This window comes from Papio anubis, chromosome 12 (genome assembly GCF_008728515.1).
Source record: "Papio anubis isolate 15944 chromosome 12, Panubis1.0, whole genome shotgun sequence".
Lineage (NCBI taxonomy): Eukaryota > Metazoa > Chordata > Mammalia > Primates > Cercopithecidae > Papio > Papio anubis.
The window spans coordinates 26486214-26503240 of NC_044987.1; the positions used below are offsets into that span (position 1 = coordinate 26486214).

Below are 17027 nucleotides of genomic sequence, written 5' to 3' on the forward strand. Positions count from 1 at the left end.
CGAGGAGAGGAAGGAGACACGCCTCCATCCACGCCACAAAGGCACGTTTCCAAGATCTTTTTAGGATCTTACCCATGTTTTGCAGGGAAAAGCGACACAGACCTGAAGCGCCTTCAGGTTTTTTTTTTTTTTTTTTTTTTTTTTTTTTTTTTTTGAGACGACGTCTCGCTCAGTTGCCCAGGCTGGAGTGCAAAGGCGCGATCTCGGCTTACAACCTCCGCCTCCCGGGTTCAAGCGTTTTTCCTGCCTCAGCCTCTCGAGTGGCTGGGACTACAGGCACCCGTCACCACGCCCGGCTAATTTTTGTATTTTTAGTAGAGACGGGGTTTCACCATGTTTTCCAGGCTGGTCTCGAACTCCTGACCTCAGGTGATCCACCCGCCTCGGCCTCCCAAAGCGCTGGGATTACAGGCGTTCCAACGCGCCCGGCCAGCCTTCAGCTATTTTAATGAAGCGATCTTGTGCAAATCAGCCAGAGGAAGGGAGAGTGGGAGGGAGGAGGAGGGGTCAGCCAGTCCTTCCAGTTAGCTCACTCACCAGTTAGCTCACTCACTGTCCCGGCTCACTCACCGCTTCTTAGCTTAGGAATCACCTACAATAACCTAGTGTTACCGTATCTTGTGATTTCAAACAAGGAACCCTAAAAACCTGAAAGACACATTGGGTGTCGCTCAACAATGAGGCTCAGCTGCCAAGACGAAAAAAAAAAATTGCCCTTTCTCCTCCTGCTACCCTGGAGGTGCCAGGTTGTAATCTGCAAATGTATTGTCTGGCCCTTAGGGCTTGACAGTTCATGATTGGTCGCTGAAGGAGCCGGGCGGAGGAGCGAGAGGGACGCGAGCGAGCGAGCAAGCAAGCGAGGGAGGGAGCGCAGGGCCAGAGCCGAGCCCCCGCCGACCGCACAGGCGCCGCCTCCCGTCTTCCGGGACCCAGCACTTCGGGGGTTTTGGGCGCCGGAGACGCGTAAGGGCGCCCATGGAGGCAGACTCGCCGGCGAGCCCCGGCGCCCCAGAGCCCCTCGCGGAGGGAGCAGGGGGAGAGTTCTACAGTCTGCTGCGCAGGATAAAAGGCAAACTCTTCACCTGGTGAGTGGAAGGCGCGCGCTGCAGCTCAGCTGGGGCGCGTGGGCGGCTACGGGCCCGACGCGCACGTGGACACTGAGCACACGCTCTGAGGCTCCCAGCAGGGAGGCAGAGGGGGCGGCCACACGGACTTGGGTTCAGGGCTCAACACGTGCGACAGGGATGGTGCGCTTTACCTGGCCTCGGGAAGCACTTGGTGCGTCTCCCTCGGCTCCCGTTTCGAAATCGTGGCAATGTATTTTAGAGGATTTTGGGGGAAATCCACCCTGTTGGCACTGTTAGGTCGGTCCTCTGGGACGTTCCGCCGGGGAGGGACGAGGTCCCCGGGGATGCCGTGAAGGAGCAGTGCCCACCTCGGGCTGGGCAGGTGGGTGAGCGCCACTTCCTGGCGCCGGCGCCCTCATTCCGTCTGCTGCCGAGCCCTCCAGACTGGGCGCGGTGATCCGAGAGTTGACCCAACTGAGAAATCCTGGTTAAGTTTTGTGCTGCTGCCGCGCGGGAGACCAGAGCCGGCCCTCTCTTCCTGGGCCTGAGCGAGGTGACATAGCCTCCCCCAGGGCTGGGGTCCAGGGAAGCCTGTTTGTGGTATCACTATGCTCTGTGCGAAGTAGGGACAAATGTTTTTAAGGAGTGGGCAGCGACTCTAGAAAGCGTTTCTGTGGTTGCTGGAGGACTTGCACTCTGGAAATGAGAGAACCCAGGACCTAAATTGTGAAAGACATTTATTGGGCATTCGCTCTGTGTCAGGTACTGTGCATAACAATGTATGTGGATAATATCAGCGAATCCTCACCACTTTAGGAGATGGTACTATTGTTATATCTGCTTTACCGCTGGAGAAACAAAGAAGGCTAAGCAATTTGCCCAAGGCCACAAGATGATCTTTAAGGGGTGATGCCTGCAAGCCCTAGTATGAGCAGCGTGGGCCACTGACAACTCATGAAACAGGCATCTGATTTTTTTTTCATATTAACAAAGCGAATTTCCCTTTAACGATTGTGAAAGATATGTCCTGAAAAGCCATACCATTTAAAAAATGAGATCGATAAAGCTGTGAGCATTTTTTTATCGTATAAATATAGTTTGAAATTGATGCATGTGTTTAAAGGGGAAACTTGACTCAAAACCACCTTGTAGCATCTAGTTGTGTGTTTCCTGATAAATTTGTTGAAAGTTCTCAGCTGGGAGGCAATTCAGTGTAATGGCTAAGGGCACTCACATTCTGGACTCAAATCCTGTCTGGGTGACCTTGGACAAGTCAGTCCGCCCCTCCCGTCCCCTCCCTCCCTCCCTTCCTTCCTTCCTTCCTTCCTTCCTTCCCTCCTCCCTTCCTTCCTCCCTTCCTTCCTTCCTTCCTTCCTTCCTGTCGTCTGTCCGTCCTGACGGACTCTCGTTCTGTCACCCAGGCCTGAGTGCAGTGGCTCGATCTCAGCTAACTGCAACCTAAACCTGTCGGGTTCAAGCGATTATCCTGCCTTAGCCTTCGAAGTAACTGGGATTACAGATATGTACCACCGTGCCTGGCTAATTTTTCGTACTTTTAGTAGAGATGGGGTTTCCCCATGTTGACCAGGCTGGTCTTGAACTCCTGACCTCAAGTGACCCACCCGCCTCCGCCTCCCAAAGTAGTGGGATTACAGGAGTGAGCCACCACGCCTGGCCTGTGCTCCAGTTTTCTTATTTGTAAAATGGAGATAATAACAGTACCTACCTTGTAGGGCTGTTACAAGGATTAATTGGGTGACTGCACAGGAGAGGGCAGGCAAAGCCTGGCTCCTTTCAGGGCTCCGTATGGGTTAATTGTCACCATTAGCTCTCTCTATTCTTGGGTGATGGGAACATGTGGTGATTACTTCAGGAGATGCCAGTGGCCTTGAAGCTGGGGCAGATGATATGGCAAGATGTCTGTTTAACAAGATGTGATAAGAATTAACAATGATTTTCTTTTTGTTTTTGTTTTTCTTTTTTTTTTTGAGACAGAGTTTTGCTCTTGTTGTCCAGGCTGGAATGCAATGGCACAATCTTGGCTCACTGCAACCTCCGCCTCCTGGGTTCAAGTGATTCTCCTGCCTCAGCCTCCTGAGTAGCTGGGATTACAGACGCCCGCCACCACACCCGGCTAATTTTTGTATTTTTGGTAGAGACAGGGTTTCACCATGTTGGCCAGGCTGGTCTTGTACTCCTGACCTCAGGTGATCCACCCACCTCAGTCTCCCAAAGTGCTGGGATTACAGACATGAGCCACAGCACCTGGCCTGATTTTTTTTTTTTTTTTTTTCCTCTCCTAATGTTCTGATACTTTTGGAATCTGGGTATGCTTTATAATCAGTCTAGTAGCCTCCTAAATATGATATTTCTTTTGTCTGTGAATGTCCTTTTTATGTATCTCTTTGAGGGCTTTTTCCTTTCTTGTGGAATAGCGGTTCTGTGCATTTTTTTTTTTTTTTTAGACGGAGTTTCACTCTTGTTGCCCAGGCTGGATGTTGGCTCACCGCAACCTCCGCCTCCCAGGTTCAAGCTATTCTTCTGCTCAGCCTCCCGAGCAGCTGGGATTACAGGCATGTGCCACCACACCTGGCTAATTTTGTATTTTTAGTAGAGACAGGATTTCTCCATGTTGGTCAGGCTGTTCTCGAACTCCCAACCTCAGGTGATCCCCCTGCCTCGGCCTCCCAAAGTGCTGGGATTACAGGTGTGAGCCACCATGCCCGGCTATGGACAAAGTTCTTTAACAGCAGAAATGGTGTCTTTTTCTTTTTTATGTCTACCACAACCCTTAGCACATGAATGAATGAATGAGTGAATTACTGAGCGATGACAAAGGTTCTCAAGGCTTCCTTTCCATTCTGCCTCCCTCCCTGAACTCTTCCCTTTATTGGTCTTTATTCCAAGGGTCTTGGGCTGAGCTTCTTGTTTGGTTGGCTGGGCTCTTTTGTTGATTAAAGTTTCCATTCCTACCTCTGGCAGCCATCCAAGCACTTGGATTTTGGATTGCAGTTTCTCTTTATCCGACCCAGCAATCAGAAAAGAGTGGTTTACCAGATATCCAGTACTCCTAATACTCAATATTTTAAACTTTGTTGTCAAAACTCATGTCCCAAGTTTGAGTTTAGCTTTGTGAATCCACACCTGTGGCCAGGGAACCAAGGGTGGGAGAGTGTAGAAAGAGGTTGGTGAATGGATGTGATGTGTTATCACCATATGGGCAAGATACAGAGAGAGATTTATAACCACATAGCTCATTTCTACTCCTTTTACCAAAAAGGGGCAAGAATAGCCTTTTTGGGCAACTGGATACTAAATATAGGGAAAATATTGGGGCCTGGAGCTTGTTATGTTTTCATTATGAGGAGAATATGTTCTAAGTGACCCCAGCTCTTAATATACCTGCCCCGATAGGGTACAGACATCTTTTCTCTATGATTAGGAATATCAGATCACTTATTCAATAAAAGTTTATTGAACACTTACTATGTGCCAGGCATTCATGATAGTGAGAACCATATATTCCTTAGTGGACTCTGTAATTTTGGCTTTTATCATTGCTGTCAACTCAAGTGAAAAATATTCTGATAGAAGACCATGGACTTCCAGGAGTGTCTGAGAATACTTCTTATTTAATTGTTTATTATTATTATTATTATTATTGAGACAGAATCTCACTCTGTTGGCCAGGCTGGAGTGCAGTGGCTGATCATGGCTTACTGCAGCCTCAACCTCCGTGGCTCAAGTGATCCTCCCACCTCAGCCTCCTGAGTAGCTGGGACTATGGCATGCACTGCCATGCACTACTAATTTTTTTTTTTTTTCGCAGAGACAGGGTTTCATCATGTTGCCGAGGCTGGTCTCAAACTCATGGGCTCAAGTGATCCACCTGCCTCGGCTTTCCAAAGTGTTGGGATGACAAGTGTGGGCCCCTGCGCCTGGTATTATTATTTAATTGTATACTGTCAGTTTACATTCTGACACATAGATCCTAATTTATTCATATATATGTTTTTAATTTTTAATTTCAGTTTTTGTAGGGACAAAATCTTACTATGTTACTCAGGCTGATCTTGAACTCCTGGGCTCAAGCAGTCCTCCCGTCTTGGCCTCCCAAAATGCTGGAGTCACTGCACCAGGCCTATTCACATATTTTAAAAATGCGTATTCCTTATAACAATCATCAACTTTGTATCTCTAGCAAAAAACCTTTAATTATTGTTTTATATATTTATCCTTTTTCCCATCAAACGATGGTAAACTTTTCGAGGGCATGGATTTTTATCATATTCCTTTTGTAGCAGAGTGCCGGACATGGTTTATTCATTGATTCTTTCATTCACCAAGCCTTGGACATCTGTAATGTTCTAGGCTTCAGACTAGTCTCTTTGGCCATAATGAACAGGACTAAGTTCCTGCTCTAAAGAAAGCTCATAATCAAATTATGGTAAAAAGTTATATTAAGTGCTATAAAGATAAGTGCAAGGTTCAGCAATGGCACCAAAGAGGGCAGAGACCAAGTTTACCAGGGTGAGGTAGGGTTGGGGAGCTTGAGAGGGAAGGTGATCGGGATTATGAAGACTGAATGAGTTTTCCAGGTGGCCTAGGTGAGGAAGGGTAGTCTAGGCTTGAAAGTGCCAGAAAGTGTTTTGCTTAAGGAACTTCAAGTGGCTTGGTGTGAAGGGGCATGGGCTGGAAGAGGGAAGGATAATAGGTGGTCAGTCTACACCCACATTCCTTTGTTTTTTTTTGAGATGGAGTCTCGCCTAGGCTGGAGTGCAGTGGTGTGATCTCCTGAGTTCACACGAGTCTCTTGTCTCAGCCTCCTGAGTAGCTGGGATTATAAGCATTGGGTCACCATACCTGGCTAATTTTTTTTTTTTTTTTTTTGAGATGGAGTCTTGCTCTATTGTCCAGGCTGCAGTGCAGTGGTGTGATCTCAGCTCACTGCAACCTCCGCCTCCCGGGTTCAAGCGATTCTCCTGCCACAGCCTCCCTAGTAGTAGCTGGGATTACAGGCGCATGCCACCATGCCCAGCTAATTTTTGTATTTTCAGTAGAGACAGGGTTTTGCCATGTTGGCGAGGCTGGTCTTGAACTCCTGACCTCACGTGATCGGCTCATCTCTGCCCCCTCCAAAGTGCTGGGATTACAGGCGTGAGCCACTGTGCCCAGCCAGTTTAATTTTGTATTTTGTATTTTTTTTTTTTTTTGAGATGGAGTCTCGCACTGTCGCCCCAGCTGGAATGCAGTGGCGCAATCTCGGCTTACTGCAGCCTCTGCCCCCCGGGTTCAAATGATTCTCCTGCCTCAGCCTCCCGAGTAGCTTGGATTACAGTGTCTGTCACCACACCCAGCTAATTTTTTGTATTTTTAGTAGAGACAGGGTTTCACCATGTTGGCCAGGCTGGTCTCAAACTCCTGACCTCGTGATTCACCAACCTCGGCTTCCCAAAGTGCTGGGATTACAGGCGTGAGCCACTGTGCCCAGCCAATTCTGTATTTTTAGCAGAGATGAAGTTTCACCGTGTTGGCCGAACTGGTCTTGAACTCCTGGTCTCAGGTGATCCACCTGCCGTGACCTCCCAAAGTGCTGGGATTACAGGCCTGGGCCACCACGCCCGGCCAACACCCACACTCCTTGTTATTGTCTAGCAACAGGTCTGGGATACACCTGTGCTTTCTCCTTTCATTTGGGTTTCCGCCTTCCAAAGGGTAAAGTCCTAGACATTTTTGAAGGAGTCATTTAGTTCTGCTTAACTGTGCAGACTTATCCAGTCAACAGACATCTATTGAGCACTCACTGTGTATGCAGCGTAAATCCTAAGCTGGTATGTCGCCCTGCATAAAAACATATTGTTTTATAGTGTTACTTAAACAAAGATGTAAGGTTAGGAATCTTTTGTGGCTTGTGCAATTCCCTGGGGAATTGGGAAACTGGATTCTACTAATCTTCATAAATTCTCCTCCCTTCCCCCTTTTACTATGAAATTATTTAGTATCTTCCCATTCTACTAGACTCTAGGAATCAGGAATCATCTAGTTATGGCCATTCTATATTCTGATTGTAACATTACTGACCTTGCAATAGATTCCCAATAAATATGTGATGCATGGCTGAGAATGAATCCTTAATACCAATAAATAGGCATTGTATAAAATATTACATCCCTTTTTTTAGAAAAAATCTTGACTGCATTATATGTTTGTGACCCAGTCATGTTATTTTGTTCATCTAGTGTGTTTTTCAACCTCAGCCTTCTTTTTTTTTTTTTTTTTTAAATTTATTTTTCTTTTTATTTTTTTTGAGATGGAGTTTCGTTCTTGTCACCCAGGCTGAAGTGCAATGGCGTGATCTCCAGTCACTGCAACCTCCGTCTCCTGGGTTCAAGCCTTTCTCCAACCTCAGCCTCCCAAGTAGCTGGGATTACAGGCAGCTGCCACCATGCCTAGCTAATTTTTGTATTTTTAGTAGAGACGGGGTTTTACCATGTTGGCCAGGCTGGTCTCGAATTCCTGACCTCAGGTGATCCACCCTCCTCAGCCTCCCAAAGTACTGGGATTACAGGCGTGAGACACTGTGCCTGGCCATCCTCAGCCTTCTTGACATTTTGAGTTGACTAATTCTTTTTTTTCTGGAGACAGAGCCTCACTCCAGGCTGGAGTGCAGTGGCATGATCTCGGGTCACTGCAACCTCCCCCTCCTGGTTCAAATGAATCTCCTGCCTCAGCCTCCCGAGTAGCTGGGATTACAGACACCTGCCACCATGTTTGGCTAATTTTTGTATCTTTAGTAGAGATGGGGTTTCACCATGTCGGCCAGGCTGGTCTCGAACTCCTGACCTTAAGTGATCCACCCGCCTCGGCCTCCCAGTGTGCTGGGTTTAGAGAATTGAGCCACCACGCCCAGCCTTGAGTTGATTAATTATTTGTTGGGGCTGTTCTGCAAGATGTAGATCCCTGACCCCAGCCAATAAGTGCCAGTATAGCACCCTCACCTCCACTCCCAGTTGTGATATTCGAAAATGTCTCCAGAAATTACCAAATGTCTTCTGGGGGACAAAAATCATCCCTGGTTGAGAACCACTGATTAGTCTATTGTTTTTACCCGCTACAGAGTATTCTGTGGTTCCACAGTCCATCCACCAGTGTTAGACAACCAGACAGTTTCCAACTCCCAGCCTCCACAAACATCACTGTGATGACCATTCTCAGACATGTCCCCTATGTGCTGAAGAAAGAGATGATAGCCGGGCTTGGGTCTGAGTCCCTCTAGGTAGAGGGGAGGGGATGCACCCTAGGATGGAGAAATCTTGGGCACCACAGAATCACTGTTGATTTCTGTTGTTCAGTGACCATCTGCTAAGCTATTCCTATCAGCTGCTCTGAAAGAAGGAGGAGGCGGTCTCTCTAGGTTACAGCCCATTAGCCCAAGGAGCTTGGAGAGGGTAGGTGAGGAATGATTGCTGGCTGGACAGCCTGAACCTGTTTTATTAATTTCTCAATACTGGAGGGAGTTGTTAAACGGGCAGGCATGTACTGTAGGGAGAGGTAAGACTGGAATTGAAAAGCTTTTCTCCAGGATGCCCTCCACTGGGCCTCTTGCTCCTCTCTCTGCCCCAGGGTGTAGTCTCCTTCTTCCCCTAGACCACTTCTAGACAATCTTTGGGTTATTCCATCTTTTCTTTGCTTCTTTTTTCTGGTTGACTTGAAGGAAATTAGTGCTTATTCCCTGTCTTGACAGCACTTCCAGAATAGTCCCAGAGCCCACCTCTGCCTTCAATCCCTATTGTCTTTTATTTTTTTTTTCCCGAGACGGAGTCTTGCTCTGTCGCCCAGGCTGGAGTGCAGTGGTGCAATCTCCGCTCACTGCAGCCTTCGCCTCCTGGGTTCAAGCGATTCTCCTGCCTTAGCCTCCCGAGTAGCTGGAATTACAGGTGCCTGCTGCCACGCCTGGCTAATTTTTGTCTTTTTAGTAGAGATGGGGTTTCACCATGTTGGCCAGGCTGGTCTCGAACTCCTGACCTCAGGTTATCCTCCTATCTCGGCCTCCCAAAGTGCCGGGATTACAGACTTGAGCCATCACGCCTGGCCTCAATCCCTATTGTCACTAATTCAGTTTAAGCCTTTATCGTCTCTCACTTAGTAATAGCTTCCATCCATGCCTCCATCTACCCCCGACTCCAATCATCTCGCTACACAGAAGTCAGAGTGATGCCTAATAAAACGAAGGAGTATTAATAGCTGTCATCAAATGAGAATTCGCTGTGTATCAGGCACCCTACTTACATTTCATCAATCCTCATGACACTCCTACAAAGATAGTTTTTTTATTCTGTTTTGATGGACAAAGCAGGTAAGTAACTTGCCCAGGACAGTTGGCTGATGAGAGGCAGAGCTGAGATCGTTTCATTTGATTCTAAAACCCAGACCTGCTTTACTCTTTCAGAAATCTCAGGTGATATGACCAGTGTACCCAAGAAAATTAAAAGAAAAAAAGAAAGAAATCTCACTACATTATGCTCAGGCTGAAAACCTTTTGGGATTCTTCCCATCAACTACCCCAGTGATTTGCAAACTGGAGGAGCTCTTGGGGTTCCCTGGAGGTTCCTTAGGGTTCACCATGGGAGACAAGTAGGGAATAGGAGCTGGTGGGCTTCTAGGCTGGCCTCTGGCACCCACCAGAGTGTGCTGCTATTGCTTTATAGTTGGGCTTTTATGCCCGATTAATAACAATAATACTGTACACTGGATAACTTATAAGCCAAAGAAACTTATTTCTCACAGTCTGGAGTCTGGGAGGTCTGAGACCAAGGTGTCTGCAGGCTTGGTGTCCCCTGGTTCATCGTCAGCTGTTTTCTTGCTGTGTCCTCACATGGTAAAAAGGGTTTGGGAGCTCTCTGGAGTCCCTTTTGTAAGGACACTAATCCCATTTATGTAGACTCCGCCTTCATGACCTAATCATCTCCCAGAGGCCCCACCTCCAAGTAATATCACATTAGGGATTAAGTTTCAACGTATGAATTTTGAGGAGACACAACTACTAAGTCTATACCAATGCTGTTTGAAGAAAGGGTTCTGTAGCTGAAACAAATCTGAAAGCCACTGTTTATTGGTTAGAGCTCAAACTGCTGCCCCTCCTCCTCTCCTCTTCTTCCTCTTTACCTGAACATAATAATTCCTTTTTTAAGTTTTTTTTTTTTTATTGTAAAATATGCATAGCATAAAATGTACCATTTTAGCCATGTTTATGTGTACCATTCAGGGGGATTAAGTACATTTGTAATACTGTGCCACCATCACCATATCTGTTTCCAGAACTTGTTTATTATCCCAAACTCTGTACATTTCAAATAATAACTCTGCACTCGCCCTCCCCAGCCCCTGGCAACTACGGTTCTACTTTCTGTCTCTATGAATCTGACTTCTCTAGATACCTCATATAAATGGAATCATTTAGCACTTGTCATCTTGTGAGAGTTCAGTCTTCTCGACATGAACTATGAGGCTTTCCATCACTGGCCCACTTCCCTCTCCAAGTTCACCTCCCAGAGTGTCCCTCTCTCACTTGGCACTCGGTCCAGCGACACTGACCTGCCCTTGTGCACACCATACCTGTGCCTTTGCACCTGTAGTTCCCTCCTGGGATTGCTTTTGCTGTTGGCACCAAGTAGGAAATCTTCCCTGTTTCCTCTCTCTGTCCCTCCTGACACACATCTTCGGTTGGGTGCCCCTCTGTGTACCTGTTCCTACCTCATCATTGCACTTCTCGTATTGTAATGCTAAGTATAATTATCACTTGCCTAGGAGGGTGCCTTTTTAAGGACAGAGATGATAATTCATCTTTGAAGTTCCTGCAGTACTTTATGCCTGGCACAGAACTGAAATGGTGGCAGTTCCTCCCATGAGATGTATGAGTTAAGACTGAAATAAAAATTAGGCTATTTCTGAATAGCTTTCAGAGATTATTTTTGAAGGTAGCCACATTTTTGGAAGAAGTGAATTGCCTCCCCAGGAAATTGCTTGTGTAGGTAGGTTTTGGTAGGTTTATTAAAAAGCTATAGTAGACTTGCTCATGCCTGTGGTCCCAGCACTTTGGGACACTGAGACAGGAAGCTTTCTGGAGCTCAGTAGTTCGAGACCAGCCTGGGCAACAAAGCGAGAGTCCTGTCTCTACAAAAAAATAAAAAATAGAATATTAGCCATGTGCAGTGGTTTAGGCCTATAATCCTAGCTACTCGGAAGGCTGAAGCAGGAGGATCGCTTGAGCTTGTGAGTCCAGTATTTCAAAGTCACTTCACTGCACTCTAGTCTGAGCGACAGGGTAAGTCCCTATCTGTAAAAGAAAAGCTATAAAAACTTCCTTATGTTGTTATTTACTGAAGACAATCAGAGAGAACGAATCATTTCACACAGACTAATTTTCCAGATAATTTAAAACTCATTCTTTTAAGCATTAAAATTCACTTTTTTTTGAGAGAGAGTCTCACTCTGCTGCTGAGACTGGAGTGTAGTGGCGTGATCTTGGCTCACTGCAACCTCCGCCTCTCGGGTTCAAGCGATTCTCCTGCCTCAGCCTTCTGAGTAGCTGGGATTACAGGTGCCCGCCACCATGTCCAGCTAAGTTTTGTATTTTCATAGAGATTAGGTTTCACTGTTTTGGCCAGGCTGGCCTTAAACTCCTGTCCTCAAGTGATCCACCCACCTTAGCCTCCCAAGGTGCTGGTATTACATGTGTGAGCCACTGTGCCCAGCCTAAAATTCACTTTTAAATCCAGTTGAGTGACACTATGTAATGGATTGTTAACGTTTGCTAATTCATTTATTCATAATTTTGGCAGCAATTCTTTGAGGATTAATTGGTTTGTACTGAACAACTGTCTTAGGGTAGGCCAAGCCATTTAGTTACTTAGTGTGTCCATTTGCAACTAATCCTGAAGATTTTGCCAAGAAAAAAACCATTATTTAAAAATTTTCATGGCATATTTAAGACAAATATGTGAGACTACTCTTTTGATAAACAGTACATTTATTGTGGTATCACATTTTCTTCATGATTCAGGATCATCATCGTTAACTTTTTTCTGCTGAGAGACAACAGTATGTTCATAGGCATTGGTATGAATTATTTGTCTGATTTTTTTCAGTCTTTTTTCTCCCAGGTTGTCAGGTGTTTTTTTTTTTTTTTTTTTTTTTTTTGTATTACCAGTCATATCTCTGGAACCCTGTGTTCTTTCTAAATTATGATTTCTACCATCTTAACACTGTAGAAACCAGATAACTCAGTTTCTTAGAATTGCTTGTAGTCGAAGTATAAATAGATCCCAAATAAAGATTTGAATGGTTTTCATTTTAATAAATTATAAAAGCTTTGAATCCAGATATTTTGAGCTGTTTATTTTGGATGATGACAGGAACTTATGTTATTATTTTTTTATTTTTTATTTTTTTGAGACAGAGTCTCGCTCTGTCACCAAGGCTGGAGTGCAATGGCAGGATCTCGACTCATTGCAACCTCCGCCTCCAGGGTTCAAGCAATTCTCCTGCCTCAGCCTCCTGAGTAGCGTGGATTACAGGCGCCTGCCACCACACCCAGCTAATTTTTGTATTTTTAGTAGAGATGGGGTTTTACCATGTTGGCCAGGCTGGTCTTGAACTCCTGACCTCAAGTGATCTGCCCACCTCAGCCTCCCAAAGTGTTTGGGATTACAGGTGTGAGCCACGGTACCCAGCCAGAGCCCATGTTATTTAAAACTATCAGACAAGTGATGTGTCACAAAAACTTGGTTATTTATGTTAATGATACACAGAGAGATTCCATGAAAAACCACAGGTAAATCCAAAATTTCTTTCTAGTAATTTCTTTTTCCTTTCTTTTTTTTTTGGAGATGGCATCTCACTCTATCACCCAGGCTGGAGTGCAGTGGCACAAACATGGCTCCCTGCAGCCTCAACTTCCTAGGCTCAAGCAATCCTCCAGCCTCAGCCTCCCGAATAGCTGAGTTTTGCCAGGTTGCCCAGGCTGGTCTTGAACTCCTGGGCTCAGGCGATCTGCCCGCCTTGGCCTCCCAAACTGCTGGGATTACAGGCGTGAACCTTCTAGTCATTTCTTAAAAATGTAGAGTACTTAAGGAAAAAACAGATTTCGTTTCTTCAGTCTAACACAGCCTTACTAAGGTGGATGGTGTTGTGCTGGGTGGATACAGTAGATCTTCCCAGAGAATTGTGGGGATATTCCTGCTCCAGAAGTGTTTAGGATATAGTTGAGGGGAAGAGCATTTCCTAAGCTTTTCACTGTGATATCAAGCAAGAAATAACAATAACAGCATTTGTTGAGTAAGGCTTACTTTGTGCACTGAGAGCAACCACACTATTCTGAGACCTCAGGGTGAATTAACTCATGTAATTCTTACAATAACTTTATTTATTTATTTATTATTTATTTATTGGAGAAGGAGTCTGGCTCTGTCACCTAGGCTGGAATGCAGTGGCACGATCTCAGTTCACTGCAACCTCTGCCTCCCGGGTTCAAGCGATTCTCCTGCTTCCGCCTCCTGAGTGGCTGGGATTATAGGTGTGTGCCTCCAGGCCTGGCTAATTTTTGTATTTTTAGTAGAGAGGAGATTTCACCATGTTGGCCTGGCTGATCTCAAACTCCTGACCTTAGGTGATCTATCTGCTTCGGCTTCCCAAAGTGCTGGGATTATAGGTGGGAGCCACTGCGCCTGGCCCTTATAACTTTCTACGACAGGTATTATAATACTATTATTGCTAGCGCCATTTCACAGATGTGAAAGTTGGAGCACGGAGGGGTGAGGTGATTTTCCCTAACAGTATTAGTCACACAGTGGTACGGAATGCAACCAGGCTTCCCCCTCAGGCAGTCTGGCCCCCAGAGCCTGTGCTCTTACTCACTGTACCATTCTGCCTCTTGTGATAGGTCAAAAACAAAAAACAGACCTTGGGCAGTCTATCCCTAGGCTTGTTCTGGATTATTTGGATCTCTAGGAATGGCAAAGAGTATATAAAGTCAGGATAAATAGAATGCATCTTCTGGGAGCATTATTTATTTTTTAGACCCTAGTTGCATGGAAATGGATTAATCATAATCACTGGCCTATGACACACTGTCATTGTGGGCCCATGAATGGCTTAATTAATATATATATATACACATTTTTATATATATACATATATACACACACACATATATACATATATATACACACACACATTTTTTAAGAGACAGAGTCTCACTTTGTCACCCAGGCTAGAGTGCCATGGTATGATCATAGTTCACTGCAGCCTTGAACTCAAGTGATCCTACTGCCTTGGCCTCCAGAGTAGCTAGGACTACAGGGGTGCATCACTAGACCTAATTTTAAAAAAATTTTTGTAGAAATGGAGTTTGCTATTTTGCCCAGTCTGATCTTGAACACCTGGCTGAAATGATCCTCCCACCTTAGCCTCCCAAAGTGCTGGGATTATAGGTGTGAGCCACTCTGCTCAGCCTCAATTAATTTTTTTTTTTTTTTTGAGACAGAGTTTTGCTCTTGTTGCCCAGGCTGGAGTGCAATGATGTGATCTCAGTTCACTGTAACCTCTGCCTCCTGGGTTCAAGCGATTCTCCTGCCTCCGCCTCCCGAGTAGCTGGGATTAGCCCAGCTAATTTTGTATTTTTAGTAGAGACGGGGTTTCTGCCTGTTGGTCTGTCTGGTCTTGAATTCCCGACCTCAGGTGATCTGCCCACCTCGGCCTCCCAAAGTGCTGGGATTACAGGCGTCAGCCACTGCGCTCGGTCAGCCTCAATTGATTTTTTAATGTAGTAAGTTCCCATAAACCCATCTAGCCCTAAAGCTAGAATTTACATGTACCTAGACCAGAGATAGTCACAATCTGGAATTTTCCTTTCACTATTCCGTTGCTCTCATTTTAATATTGCTTTGTACCTCTGTATTTCTAAAAAGTATGCTTTTATTATCATGTTTGACTTTATAAAAAGGATATCATGCTCTATAATCTGGTGAGATTTATATTCCCTTATATCACGTTGCTAAAATTAATTCATATTGTTACAGATGCTGATGCTGTATACAAACACTCACTTTGACTCTATATAATATTCTTTCCTGTGAATATACCACACTTTATTCATTCATGCTGTTGATGGGCATTTGGGTTTTTTCCAGGTTTTTTGCTATTGTGTACAGACTTATAGAAACATTCTTCTGCAGGTCTCCTATTGATCATGTGTAAAGGGCTTCTTTCATTCACAGACACGCACATATACATATATCTAGGAGCAGAATTGCTGGTTTATAGGGAATGTGATTGTTAGACTTCGTAGAATAATGCCAAACTGTTTTCCAAAGCAGTCGTACCAATTTCCACTCCTAAATTAGCCAGGTATGGTGGTACACACCTGTAATCCTAGCTAGTGGGAAGGCTAAGGTGGGAGGATTGCTTGAGCCCAAGAGGTGGAGGCTGTATGAGCTGAGATTACGCCACTGTATTCCAGCCTGGGTGACAGAGTGAGGCTGTATTTAAAAAATTAAATTTAATTAGAGGGGTGTGGTGGCACATTGCCTGTAATCCCAGCTACTTGGGAGGCCGAGGCATGTGAATTGCTTGAACCCAGGAGGCGGAGGTTGCAGTGAGCCCACATCATGCTACTGCACTCAGCCCACATCATGCTACTGCACTCCAGCCTGGGCAACAGAGTGAGACTCTGGCTCAAAAAAATAAAAAAATTAATTTTTTTTTTCACTCCCACTAGCTGTATGTGAGAAATCCTGTAAAACAACTTCCAGTCAAGCTTTAATTTTTTTTCTTTTTTCTTTTTTTTGAGACGGAGTCTCGCTCTGTCACCCAGGCTGGAGTGTAGTGGCGTGATCTTGGCTCACTGCCTCCCAGTTTCAAATGATTCTCGTGCTTCAGCCTCCTGAGTAGCTGGAGTTACAGGCACACCACCACGGCCAGCTAATTTTTGTATTTTTAGTAGAGATGGTTTTACCATGTTGGCTGGACTGGTCTTGAACTTCTGGCTTCAACTGATCCACCTGCCTCATCCTCCCAAAATGCTGGGATTACAAGTGTGAGCCACTGCACCTGGCCAGGCTTTAAAATTTTTGACGGTCAAATGAATGTAAAATAACATCTTATTTTACATATGCCTGATCACTAATGAAGTTGGGTCTGTGTGTGTGTTTATTGGCTTTAGTGTACTTTTTTTTTTTTTTTTTTTTTTTGAGATGGAGTCTCTTTCGTCCAGGCTGGAGTGCAGTGGCACAGTCTCGGCTCACTGCGGCCTCCGCCTCCTAGATTCAAGCAATTCTCCTGCGTCAGCCTCCCGAGGAGTTGGGATTACAGGTCTGTACCACCACACTTGGCTAAGTTTTGTATTTTTAGTAGAGACAGGGTTTCACCATGTTGGTCAGGCTGGTCTTGAACCCCTGGCCTCAGGTAATTCACCCGCCTTGGCCTCCCAAAGTGCTGGGATTACAGGCGTGAGCCACCACACCCGGCCAGCCTTAGTGTACTTCTGTGAAGGGCTGCTGTTCTGTGAAATACCCACCTTTTCCATATTATTTTCCTGTTAAACAGATTGCTATATACATATTGCAACTTACCTGGATTTAAAGATCCCACGTGAGACTGACAGAGTTTTGGCTTCTGGCAGGTTCCCCAATAATCCTCATTTAGTTCTTGTGTGGTAGTGGAAGTTGAAAAGTTTTTGAGCATATTCAGAGTTGTCTGGATTAAATTAGGAGAAGTTGAAGCTGGTTTAAGGGAGGAGTATGACAGTTTTTCTGATTTAGGGCCTGTGGGGTGTTGAAACGCTGGAAAGGATGACATGACTCACAGGAAATCTCCCCGCCGCCTCCCCTTCCCTCATGGGCCAGGTCTCCACGAGCTTTCTAGATTAGTCACCGACTCCTGTTTTTCTTCAGGTGCCTGATT

The 17027-nt window shown here is 45.5% G+C and overlaps 1 protein-coding gene across 3 annotated transcripts in view; it reads left to right on the top strand.

Annotated features, from left to right (window-relative positions):
* Nucleotides 1-247: 247 nt before the first annotated feature.
* SLC35F2 (solute carrier family 35 member F2) overlaps nt 248-17027 on the top strand; it is a 64056-nt gene continuing 47276 nt past the window's right edge. For all 3 annotated transcript variants that reach the window (XM_017948931.3, XM_017948929.3, XM_017948930.3), the window contains exon 1: nt 248-1085. The gene's annotated coding sequence lies outside the window, so the exon portion shown is untranslated. The remainder of the gene's footprint in view (nt 1086-17027) is intronic.